Below are 11,591 nucleotides of genomic sequence, written 5' to 3' on the forward strand. Positions count from 1 at the left end.
GAGAGGGAGCCTGCAAATCCTAGAAATTTTTTTTTTTTTTTTTGCAAGAGGTTTCCAAAGGAAAATTGGTTTGACCTAGGTAAAAAAGATACACATTTCACCAAACCATTTTAGTGTTAAAGGCCATTTCATCTGTTTACATTTGCTTTGAGTATTTTCTCATGAAGTGCAGAGCTGTGCTGCAGATCACCAAGATGCACAATCTCTCAGTATTTTTTTACAAACACAAGGAGAGGCAGTGGCACTCTGGGTTTGACTGTGTGGGAGTTACAGAGGAAGCTGCCATTGCTGTTGGTATCTGTATGTGTAAATCTCTTTATTCTGCACTTCACGGTGATAGTTTAACAGGTTTCTCCTGCCACCAAGGATTGGATTAACTCCATCTACTTGCAGAGAGAGGGTGGTGAGGAAACTTCTTGAGCTTTTTGCCACCAAATATTCTGGAGCCAGCATTCCCAGGCCAGTTGACTTCTGGAAGTCCCTAATGTGTAAGCACAGCACCCAATTTAGAGAGGAATACAGGCTTGTTCCTTCTTCAGGTGTCAGGAGCTTGCCTTGTTTTTTGCCAGTTCAAGGCAAACAATGGCCTTCATTGTCCTGAAGATAAAATCTGGGAGAGGAATGAGGCTCCTAATGAAGCATGTGATGGTTGAGTTGGCAGCTAATTATCTTTTCCATCTGTTACCTAATAGAATTCTGCAAGGCTGGGATTTAAGGTTTGTCAAGTTTTGCTGTCTTTCACTCTAAACCTGGACATGTCTGCCAAGGCCAACAGTGAAATGAGCATATTAAGATAATAAATCTCCAGTGAGCAGCCTGAGTTATTTATTTTGGATGAACAAGGCTGCAAGTAGAATTGGGATGTCTTTTGGGTTGCTGGATATGGGAATGCTTTAAGAGTTGAATACTTTCATATTCAGCTTTAGCTGTGGGAATGTTTGAGCCTGAGACATGAAAAAATGCAGACCTTTCAAAATATGGTATGTGAGAAAAATGTATGATTTAGTGTTTACATTTCCATAGAGGAAATAGCAATGCTCTGCTTGAACCAAATGATAAATTTCCTTTAAATTTAGTCATATGATGATCAGGGAAACAAATTCCCTCTCAACCCCTGTCAAAGAAGCTGAGGACAAAGTTGGGTGTCTTTAAGCCACCTGCTACCTACAGGACATGGTTCTGTTAGTCACTAAGAGGAGGATTGCACTTTTCCTCTTCAGAAAGGCTTTTTCAAACAGGCCTAGAAAAAGAGAAGTGTTTGTGAAATTCATAAAAGAATTATCAGACTCCAAATTGGGTTTGTGGTCGCTGCACTTCAGACCAATTGCAAGCATGACTCAGTCTTGGACAAACCCACACCTTTTCCTTCAACAGAGAATTGAGGGCAGTATTATCAGTGTTTCTGCTTTTGAGCTGTTTGACACTATTTGAAATTGCAGAATCCCAGAATGGTTTGGGTTGAAGGACCTCAAAGCTCATCCAGTGCCTCTCCCTGCCATGGGCAGGGACCCCTTCCACTGTCCCATGGTGCTCCAAGCCCTGTCCAGCCTGGCCTTGAAGTGCATGAGGTTCAGCATGTAATAAATACCGCTTTCAACCTCATGTCTCACAGAAACGTGGCAGGAAAAGGCCACCTTGGTTTTTCTGTTACCATGAAATGCATCTTGAACTCTCTATGTTGCACTAAACATGGAAATAACTGAGAGGAGTCTTTGATAGGACAAGGAGAATAGTGCAGAATCATCCCTGGGTGCAATCAAGCTTGGAATAAATACAGCTAAAGCAATAATTATCACTGTTGCCTTTATCTCTCTTAAGCCAGAGGCAAAAAAGAGCTTGGGGTGCTGTTCGCATTCCCCTCACACAAAAAAGTGTGAGGGGAATGCAAAGGGAATTTGTGGCCAGCAAGCTGCTCCATGTTGGAGCTTGTGGAGCAGTCCTGGGCTTCTGCTCAGGATCACCATCTGCAGCACTGCAAGCAGCTGGAGCCCACAGGAAAGAGGCCTGCTGACAGTGACTGCCAGGAGTCAGCAGGATGGTTTCAGACAGATTTCCTCCTGGTTTGTCCAGTTTGAGTTTGAATTAAGGAGACTCAGTTATTGTTCCTTACTCCTCAGCTCTGTGGGCTGATCTGTGTTCTGAGAGTCAGAAATGTCCTTCTGTTGGCTACGACAGGAGCAGGCAGAAGTTTCTAAGGATGATCCTGTTAGGAATGTGCAGTCCTGGATCAGCATCACCTCATAACAGAGTGCAGGTTTATTGAATAGGTACAGTAATGTTGCAAGAGATGTGGTATTAAAATGAAGCTGTTTAAAATTTTATTGCATTTACAACAGATTAAGTGCTCTGTAATGAACAACCCACAAGTGCTTAGTTTAACAAGTGGTGAGCTACTGTGTAAATCCTTCCATGAGCACTTCCTTGGTCCATTTCATTGTGCAACATAATTGTGTGGCCAGGCTTGTTTCCAGGAAATCTCTTTGTTCCTGTGGCAATCTCACCATCATCAGGCTCTCCCTGCCAGGAAGAGTGAAAAAACATGGCAGTGGTAAAGATGACCAGTGTTTACAAGCAGCTGATGGGAATTCCAGCTGCTTTGGTGGGGTTGCATAACCTTGGAGTGGGAAATGCAGTGGCTTGAGGAGAAGGCGATGCCAGCGAGCCTCTCCGTGGGAATGCTGCCAGATGAAGTGTTGACATTGTGTGCATGGTCACATTTAAACCCTCCAGTCTGTCCTTGCTGAGTTCCTTGCTTATGCAGAAGGGCCTAGTGGGTTTATATTGTAATTGGAGTAAATGTCCCTTGAATGCATGTTGAATTTGGAAGTCTGATGTGGCTCGATTAAAATGTGATTAGGTTTTCTGTCTCCACTGTAGAGGCTGTAAGTGCTCTGGAGAACCATTTAATGTTGAAGGCTGGCCTGCTGCTTTTGGCTGAAATGCAGCTCCAAATAGGCAATGCTCTGAGAAATTCCAGGACTCCCACTAGGTCAAAAAATTTTCTCTAAACCCTAGAATTTAATCAAATTTCCTAGTAACATGTCTCCATGTATCACAGTCCTTGTTGCTTGGAAAGCCACCAACTTTGCAGTGAGCTGAGAGTTTTTGTTACGTGCACTGGATGACATTTCCTAGGTAGAGAGGTCTGATTAAAACAATTTCCATCCCTTCTAATTTCAGACAGCATTTGTGCTAGGTGCTCCTGTTTTACTGTGTGTTACATGCTTTGGGTGAGATAATTTAGTTACACTGAGTATTTATCTAGTCTAATTCTATTAATTACAGTATTTTTAATCAACTTAACCTGGAATAATATGTCCAGGATCCAGTCACTGAAATCTGGGCTGAAGCAGAAATGAGCTGTACTTTCAGAAGTGTACTTGTCATAAATCAAAACATTGTGGACAGGACAGGAGATCCTAAAAATCCCTGAGCTAGTCATGTTGCGGTGACCATGCTGACTGGGACTCAATAATGTCTCAGATAAGTACAGCAAACCTCTAGGAGAATTGTGTCCAACTGGTCTTACTATGGGCTGTTACTTTCCTGGGGAAAATACAGAAAGGTTCCCTTTACCCAAGGTAAAACCTGCAGGGCCCTTGTGCTCTGGTCTGAAACTGGCTGACAGCAGGGCTGAAGTCTCACCCAGACCCTTTTTGGCTTTGGCACTTTTGATTAAGTTGTTCAGAGATTAGTCCAGTAAATTGATTAATGACTCATTTTCAGCTGAAAGAACAGTGTGATTTGCATATGGAACCAAAAAGCTCTTCCTTTGTTTACCTGCCCAAAGATGTTGATAATACAGTAGTTTTTGAAAAAAAGGGCACTAATGTTCCATGGAGTATCAGTGTACTCAGTATTTATGATGATTAGGGAAACAAATTCCCTCTTAACCCCTGTCAAAGAAGCTGAGGGCAAAGTTTATGATGTGCTGGATCCCCTAGACCCCACTTATTCTAGATGTGTTCAATTTGAGCTGATTTCAGCAGTCTTCACAGTGAGTGGCTTGATGTTCTTTTATTTCAAGAGAATCTTGGAGGGCAGAGTTAGAATATTCCATATTCTGGGCCTCCCAGCAGCTTCTCCATGTGGTGAGGACTTGTCCATGCCTGTCCTGTTCCCACAGCTGTTCCCACAGCAGCGCTGTGTTGACACTGGGAGGTGTCTCTGTGTCCTCATGGCTTCTTAAAGAAAGAAAAGGTCCTAACCTTGCAAGTGGGACATCAGAATGTGCTGACTGGGACCCAAATTTCTGAAAATATTGGGGCACTCTGGGCTTATTTTAGTGCATATTAAGCACCTCGGTGGCTTCCTGGAGCATACCTGCCCTGAGTGGCCCAGGGCTGTGCAGGAGGTGCCTGGGAGTCTCCTCACTCCATGCCCAGAGCTGTAACCACTGGAGGACAGTGCCTCGTTATTACTGGGGCAAGGAATCACTGCAAGTGTGAAATGCAAGTGATGGGACTTGCCTTAACTGCATCTTGGATAAGATGGATATTTGTATTTTGCCCTGTCACTGTGACAGTGCTGCCATATGCTCAGGTTCTGCTTTGAGCTGAATTGGTGCCCAAAGGCAGCTGTGCTGCCCTTCCCCAGGTAACAGTGAGCAAGCACCTGGGCTCCTTGCTCAGTGCCTCGAGGGCAGCAGAGCACCCCTGGGAGACCCTGCAAAATTCAGAGCTGAGCGTCAGCTGGTGGAGGGTCTGGATGGGAAACCACACAAGGAACAGCTGAGGAAGCTTGGTGTGCTCAGCAGGAGAAGGGAAGACTGAGATCAGAGCTCCAAGGGCTGCAGCTCCAATCTCTGCTCCCTGGGACAGGGACAGCACCCAAGGAACAGCTGGAGCTGGGCCAGGGGAGGTCAGGTTCCAGAGGATTTAAACTCTAACGATTAAATTCCAGGTTAAGATGAGTAAATGCATTGGGATCCTTTAGCACTAAATCACAGTGGCATTGTTTAGATGCTGAAAAGATAAACCAAAAATCACTAATTTAGTAATATCTTAAAAATTATTTTAGATGTCTGCCTTTTAATATCTTTTGAGATATACTTTTTAAGTGATTTATCCATGCATTTATAAATTTCTCTTTTTGTTTTAAATGAAGCAGAACTAGGTATTTGATATTTGGAATCCTCATAATTGTTCTTGGAATTTTTATTTGGATGAGGATTTTGGCATGGATGACTCTTTATGAAACAGTCCCAGGTCTGAATCTCATTCAAGGGACATTTCTTTTCAAGATCGCAGATCTTGAAAAGAAATGTCCCTTGGCTTTCAGATAGGGCCATGGAATTTTTCAAAGGAGGAACTGGATCTATAAAGTGTATGTACCTTTAAATATAGGGTTTTTTTAAATATGCAGAGGTTCCATAAGGATTGGGTTTGTACACATTGCATTAATTGTAAATGTAAATTTAAAATCCATTACAGGCAATGCATTATAGATTAACAGAATTTCAGAGTGGTTTGGATTTGGAAGAGACCTTAAAGCCCATCCAGTCCCACCCCTTCCACCTTCCACTGTCCCAGGCTGCTCCAAGCCCCATCCAGCCTGGTCTTGGATACTTCCAGGGATCTAGGGTCAGCCACAGCTGCTCTGGGCACCCTGTGACAGGGCCTCACCTTTATATTATGCTGCTTTTAAATATGCCAGAATTTGCCAAATAAACTGATTTCCTTGAATTAATTCTGTGGTGATCAGACATGAATTGAAAACGAAGTTATTCCTGCATGTTTATTTTTTGTAGCTGGCAAATGTTTGTCCTTGCAGAGTTTGCAGTGGGGTACTCACCACAGACCTCCCACATCTGGGGCTCGGGCTGGCCCTGAGCTGGGCTTTGGGCAAAGGGGAAACACCAAGGACAAGGGTGAGGGGAGACCAGACAGGCTCCTGGGCTGCCCGGTGTGAAAGTTTTTGTGTGTGTTTGATCTTGATTACTCCAGTCCTGAGAAGGTGTTTATGAGCTGTGCTCTGTCCTGCTGCACCTCATAGCTACTCCTGGTGAGCAGAGTGAAGCTCAGCCATACATCTTGTCATGTTCAGAGCTTGTCACTGGGCTGGAGTGTGGTTACTGCAGCCAGAGTTTGCTTTAGACATGGTGCTGGGATTATCAAGTGCACTCCTGGGTTGTATTAAAGTAACTGAGCTCATATTAGCAAAGCCTGACAGTTCTGACATGAAGCCTTTAGATTTACACCATCCTTTGCCTTGGGCCTGACCTAAATCCCAGGCATTTAGGGACAAGAAATGAATTAAGTCTTGTCTCTCTTCAGACCAAATTCCTGGCCTGTGCTGAGTGCACCAATGGAGCCAGCAGTGGTCGTGTCTTTGCCTGAGACTGTAATAAATTGCATTTATTAATGGCAGATTATATAAACTTCAGCCAAGTCTTTATCAGCACTTAGGCCAGACACCAGATAAACAGTTGGCTGCAAGTCTCTGCTCTAATAAAATTGCACATGAACCTTGCACTCAGTGCTGTGGTTGAAACACTTTAAGAAGTGAGCTGGCTGCTCAGCAGTGTAAACTGGATATTCCTTGAAGCCCAAGCAAGGCTGCTGTGCCACATCTGCTGAGGAACCCACTCTTGGCTCTCTGAGGAACTGTCCTGGCTGGTGTCCCTGCAGGATGAGGACAAGCAGAGCTGGGGCTGCCCAAAGCCCACGCATGTCTGGTGCTGCCCCACGTACGTGGCTGTGCCTCATGCTTAATTCCTTGGGATGAATTGCCTTTCACATCTGGCCTGCCATTCCCCCTCAGAAGAGCTGGCCCTTGCTGCCAGTTGCACTCCAGGAAATTCCCTGCTGCTGGGAAGAGATTCCCTGCTCAGGATATGCTGGAGCTCCCAGGGACTGTGCTCCCAAATTAATGCAAAGTGACAACACATGTTTACTAGGAGGGGCTGGAGCAGCTCTGGTAAAGTCAGGGAGAGCGGCGCAGTTTCCCTAAGGTTTTTTTTTTTACCAAGTCTTTGAATATTTTTTTGACATCTGCTCTTTATTGCACAACAATATAACTGTCCTTTTAGGAAAAGAGACGATTTTCATTTTTCATTTCTAAGCTAACAGACACATTTCCAAGTGCCTACAATAACTGTGAAAGCTTTGCTTTCAGGTGATTTGAAATACATACAGCTTTGCATACAGCTGAGTCGAACTCTTAACACTATTTCCTGTTCCATGTCTGCATTTACCTTGGTCACAACTGAAACCAGGTTTTTATCAGAGATCCAGGGTTTGCTTTTTATTAAATAAATAGTGATACTCTGTCTGAATGAGGAACATGAAACTCTGGCAGGAAATCTGACCATCACAGCCGCTCACATTCCACAATCATCAGCAGAAGCATCTTGTTTGTCCTTTGTAGGGACAACATAATTGTTCTCCCACCCCAGGGATCACACTGAGTTTTCTTCTTTTACATCCAAGTAAAAAAAAATATAAACTTTGAGGGTTTTGGATGTTAAGGCGGAGCACCAAAAAGCTGACATCTGTGTCCCCTTTCATGCCAGGCTGTATTCCCTGTATTTGTGTTTCTGGAACAGGAGCACAGAGGTGGGGCTGCTCTCTGGGAGGAGGATCCTGTGAGGGGGCAATGGGCACCCCTCCTGCCCTGAGTCTCACGTAAATGCTGCAACATTGTCTGTATTTGCACACCACAGAAAATTATCCTCGCACCTATTTTTGATTTTTGCTATGCTTAACTCGACATTACGTCTGCATCAAACTGATTTTAAGGACTCTAGCACATCTGCAGTTTGAAGGGATAGTAAAGTCACTGCTGCACTCTGAGAAATAAGTCCACAGTCTGCGTGGTTGATGTCATTTAACTAATTTGCAGCTCATTGTGGTGATGATGATGGTATCATAAAACATTTCCCTTTTTTCTTTCCCCCGAATAAAATGGTGCCTCTATGCTTCTGGAGAAAAGAACTGTCAAAGGTGCTGTTTGGCAGTCATATAGGGAAAGGTGTGGGACAGAAAGCTATGCCCTGGAAGGATGCTCTGGTGGGCCCAGCATTTAAACATGCTTCTTTGATACACAGACTGGGCCATTTTCAAGACTAAATGGCTGCATTAAGAGGTTTCCCAGGCAGTATGTGTGCCAGAAAGCTTTGAAAGCCCGTGGGAGTTTAGCCTCCACGAGAAAGGCAGCATCAGTTCCTGTGCCAGTGGCACATAGCATTCAAAAGCTCAGCTTGTGTTTAGAGAAGCCCCCAGGCTAATATAAGCAAGGCCAGAAAGCTTCTCCAATCCTGCTGAGCGGGTGTGGCAGAGCTGTTGTGTTTTACAGCAGCTCCACGGCAGTGCAGCTGCTGTAGGAGAGGGCTCAGGACAGGCTTGGGATGGAGCAGGGAGGCAGGAAGCTGAGAGAAGCCTCTGCTCTAGAACTGAGGCAGTTCTTGAAGAAGCAAACAAAGACAGTGACTTGAAGAGATCCCCACTGTGCTCCAAGTTTGCCTCCCAGAAAATATCAGGGAAAAGTTTTGATGTTAGTTTTTGTGGCTAGGTACAAATCTGCAGTGGGAAAAGAGCCACTCCAGTAGACTAGGTGTCTTGGATTGACTTAGTTCTTCCTAGAGTAAAGATTACCAATTTAATGCAATTTTATTTTTTATTCTTGCAGTGTAAAAATGTTCTAAGTTTTCCCAATTCTAAAACTACTTTGAAAAATATAGAACTATTGTGGGGAAAAGAGAGGAAATATAAGGGGATCTTTCTATGAAAAATATTCTGAAATCCTGCAAAATAAAAAATAAACACAGTACGTGCTGGTCTCAGCACCCCATGCCTGGCTGCTGCCAGGCAAGCACTGGCTGTGCCCAGCAATCAGCTCAGCCAGTTCTGGTGCTACCACCCAGAGACCTGAGCTGAAGCCCAAAGGTGCTCAAGCCCTTCCCAGCCAGGAGGGGCCCACCTTCGGTCCTGGCTAGACACCAGGGCCAGCATGTTCAGGGACAGAGGGTGCTGGTCTGAGTGGGGGGTTGAACCTCCACGGTAACAAGCTCATAAGGCAGTGGTGGAAGACACACGAAGCACTTGCTTGGAGACGGCTGATGACGGGTCCTGGTTTCCCTGCCAGAGTTATTTGGCCAGTCTTGTAAAGCTGCAGAGGCGCTCCCGTGAAGAGAGGAGGTGGCTGAGGCCCCAGCTGCCAGTGGCACACAGGGACCCTCCTGCACAGCAGGGCCCAGGGCTGGCAAGGCTCCCCAGCACAGCTGGAGCTGCTGGCACAGTCTGGCCCAGCTGCACAGCTGCCCCTCACGGCCCCAGCGAGCAGGGGATGGCTCTGGGCAGGGTCCCTGGGCAGGAGCGGGCCCCAGAGCGCCTCTGCCTTTCCAGGGCAAGCTCGTCCCTGCTCTTTCTCCTCCCCACCTTGCTTTGCCTCTGCCCTGTGCCCCTGGGGCTGCTCTTGGCCAGGCAGCCTCAGTGGGAGCCAGCACTGGCTGCAGCCCCAGCGGGCCCCCAGGACAAGGCCCAGCAATGAAGAGGCCACAGAAAGCACTGGGCAGCAGCAGAACCCTCAGCAGAGTTATTTGGACAATCATGGACTGTCCACAACTCCACTGCAACCTCTCTGGGAATGTTTCCTGTCTACATTAGACTTTCAAAATATGCTGTATCAGGGAAAAATGAACAAAACACTCACTGTTTTCTCTTCCAATAACACCAGATTCCGACACAGCACAAGATGAAAATAAGCTCCAAAAAATGTAGGTATGTGATTAACTGTAGCAAATAGTGTGTTCCCTTGCAGAAACTCTTTCCAAGCACATTCTGGGAATCAGGAACACGTGCTGTAGGACTGGCTGCACCTGTGGGAGTGATGGGGATTGTGAGCCCGTGCTGTGCTGCACTGCTGAGCTGGCAGCACGGTGGATCCGGGCAGGACGCTCTCCCTTTCCCTGAGAGCTGAGACCTGCAGGCACCTTGCCGCCCCTTGGCACAGGCTGTGCCTCCCAACAGAGCCCAGCAGGCCGGGAGGAGAGCCCGGGGGCGGCGCAGCTGCTTGGGCAGTCGCTGCTTCGAGGCACAGGTGCCAAACCCATCCCTGAGCAGCCCCTGCCAGCCCTGTCCCTCCCTGCCCCGTGACAGCTCCCCCAGCCCCAGGGGACAGAGTCAGGCCCTGTCAGGACCCAGTGCAGCCCCTGCCCAGTCGGGAGCCAGGGCTGGCTCTGGCCCTGGGCTCATGGCAGAGCTCCCGCTTGGGGCTGCTCCTGTGCCTTGGGCCTCTGGGCACTCAGAGCCATCTCTGGAGCAGCTGCAGTGGAAGGGACATTGGTGCACGAGTCCCGTATACCCGGGGCTGTGAACGAGCTCCAGAGGCCTCCAAACCTCCAGAGGCGTTTCCAGCTTTGGTTGCTGCCGGGCCGTGCAAGGGCAGGCCCTGGGGGAAGAGCTGCTGCCACACAGCCCTGCCGAGGGCTGATCCCTGCACAGCAGTTACCTCCTGTGCCTGTGCCCGTGTCTGGCATGGCCTTCCTTCCTGCAGCTGGGGCTGCCAATCGGCCTCTGCTTCCTATGGGCTCTTCCTCCTCCTGCACAGATGTTTGGTCCATCACTTGAGAAGGAAAGAGGTTCAGATGGATCAGACAGAACTATCCACTATTCAGGGAGGTGGCATCTTCAGGAGGCAATGCTTTCCAAAGTAATGGATAAGGATCTTGAGACCATTGGGGCTTTTGGGTCTGGGCCAGGCCCCACCCTCCTGCAAACAGCTGCCAGTGCTGAGCAGAAGTTGTGAGAGGATGGCGCAGTGCAAGGGCACACACATGCATGGATCTGTCCTGGCACCTGCAGCGATGCCCCCCTGGCTGAGCTTTGGGCTCTGAGCTGGCAGCTCTCCCAGGGGAAAGGACTTGACCTACCCTGCCCATCTCCCAGAGGCTCAGTCCTGGTCGTGGGCTTGGAAGCCAGATCACCTTCACCAACAGGTTCAGCTGCAAAGAAAGGCAGGACAGAACAGCTCCCGTGGCACTGCAGGAGACCCTCAGGCTGCAGGCAAGGCTCAGCCCTGGGGCACAGCCCTTGATCGGGCTCCTTCCCTCTCTGCTCTTCTCTGTGGCTGCACAGAGCACACAGGACACACTGGCATTGCACATGGGAGGAAGATGGATAGATAAATGCTCCATCCTCCCACTGACAGAGATCCTGTGGGATCCCTCAGGGCTCCAGAAGGGAGCAGGGCAAATTTTTCTGAATCCATCAAACTTGAGATGGTCTTAAAGGAAAGGGCAAATATATGAGCTCTTGCCACCTGGTCTCTGCAAATTTTGTTCAGTAAGGTACATTGAGAACTGGCCTCCAGCATTTGCCAAGGATTTCAAACTATCATGTGCCACAGCTCCCAGATAATCCATGTCCTTATCTCAGTCTAGAAGGGAGCACAGATCAGAATAATTTCTATGGTGTGCTTGGATCTCTTTCTGCCTCTGGGAACTGAGCACTGCAAAGGGTTCAGGTAAGGCCCTGACATCCAGATGTGAAAGGACATGGCCAAAGCAGCAGAGGGGCCTGGGGAGCTCTGGGCTGGCTCCTGGTCACTCTCCACCCTCTTTGCAGGCCCTGTGATACATCCCAGATGTGGTG

This window comes from Serinus canaria, chromosome 12, assembly GCF_022539315.1.
Source record: "Serinus canaria isolate serCan28SL12 chromosome 12, serCan2020, whole genome shotgun sequence".
Taxonomy (NCBI): domain Eukaryota; kingdom Metazoa; phylum Chordata; class Aves; order Passeriformes; family Fringillidae; genus Serinus; species Serinus canaria.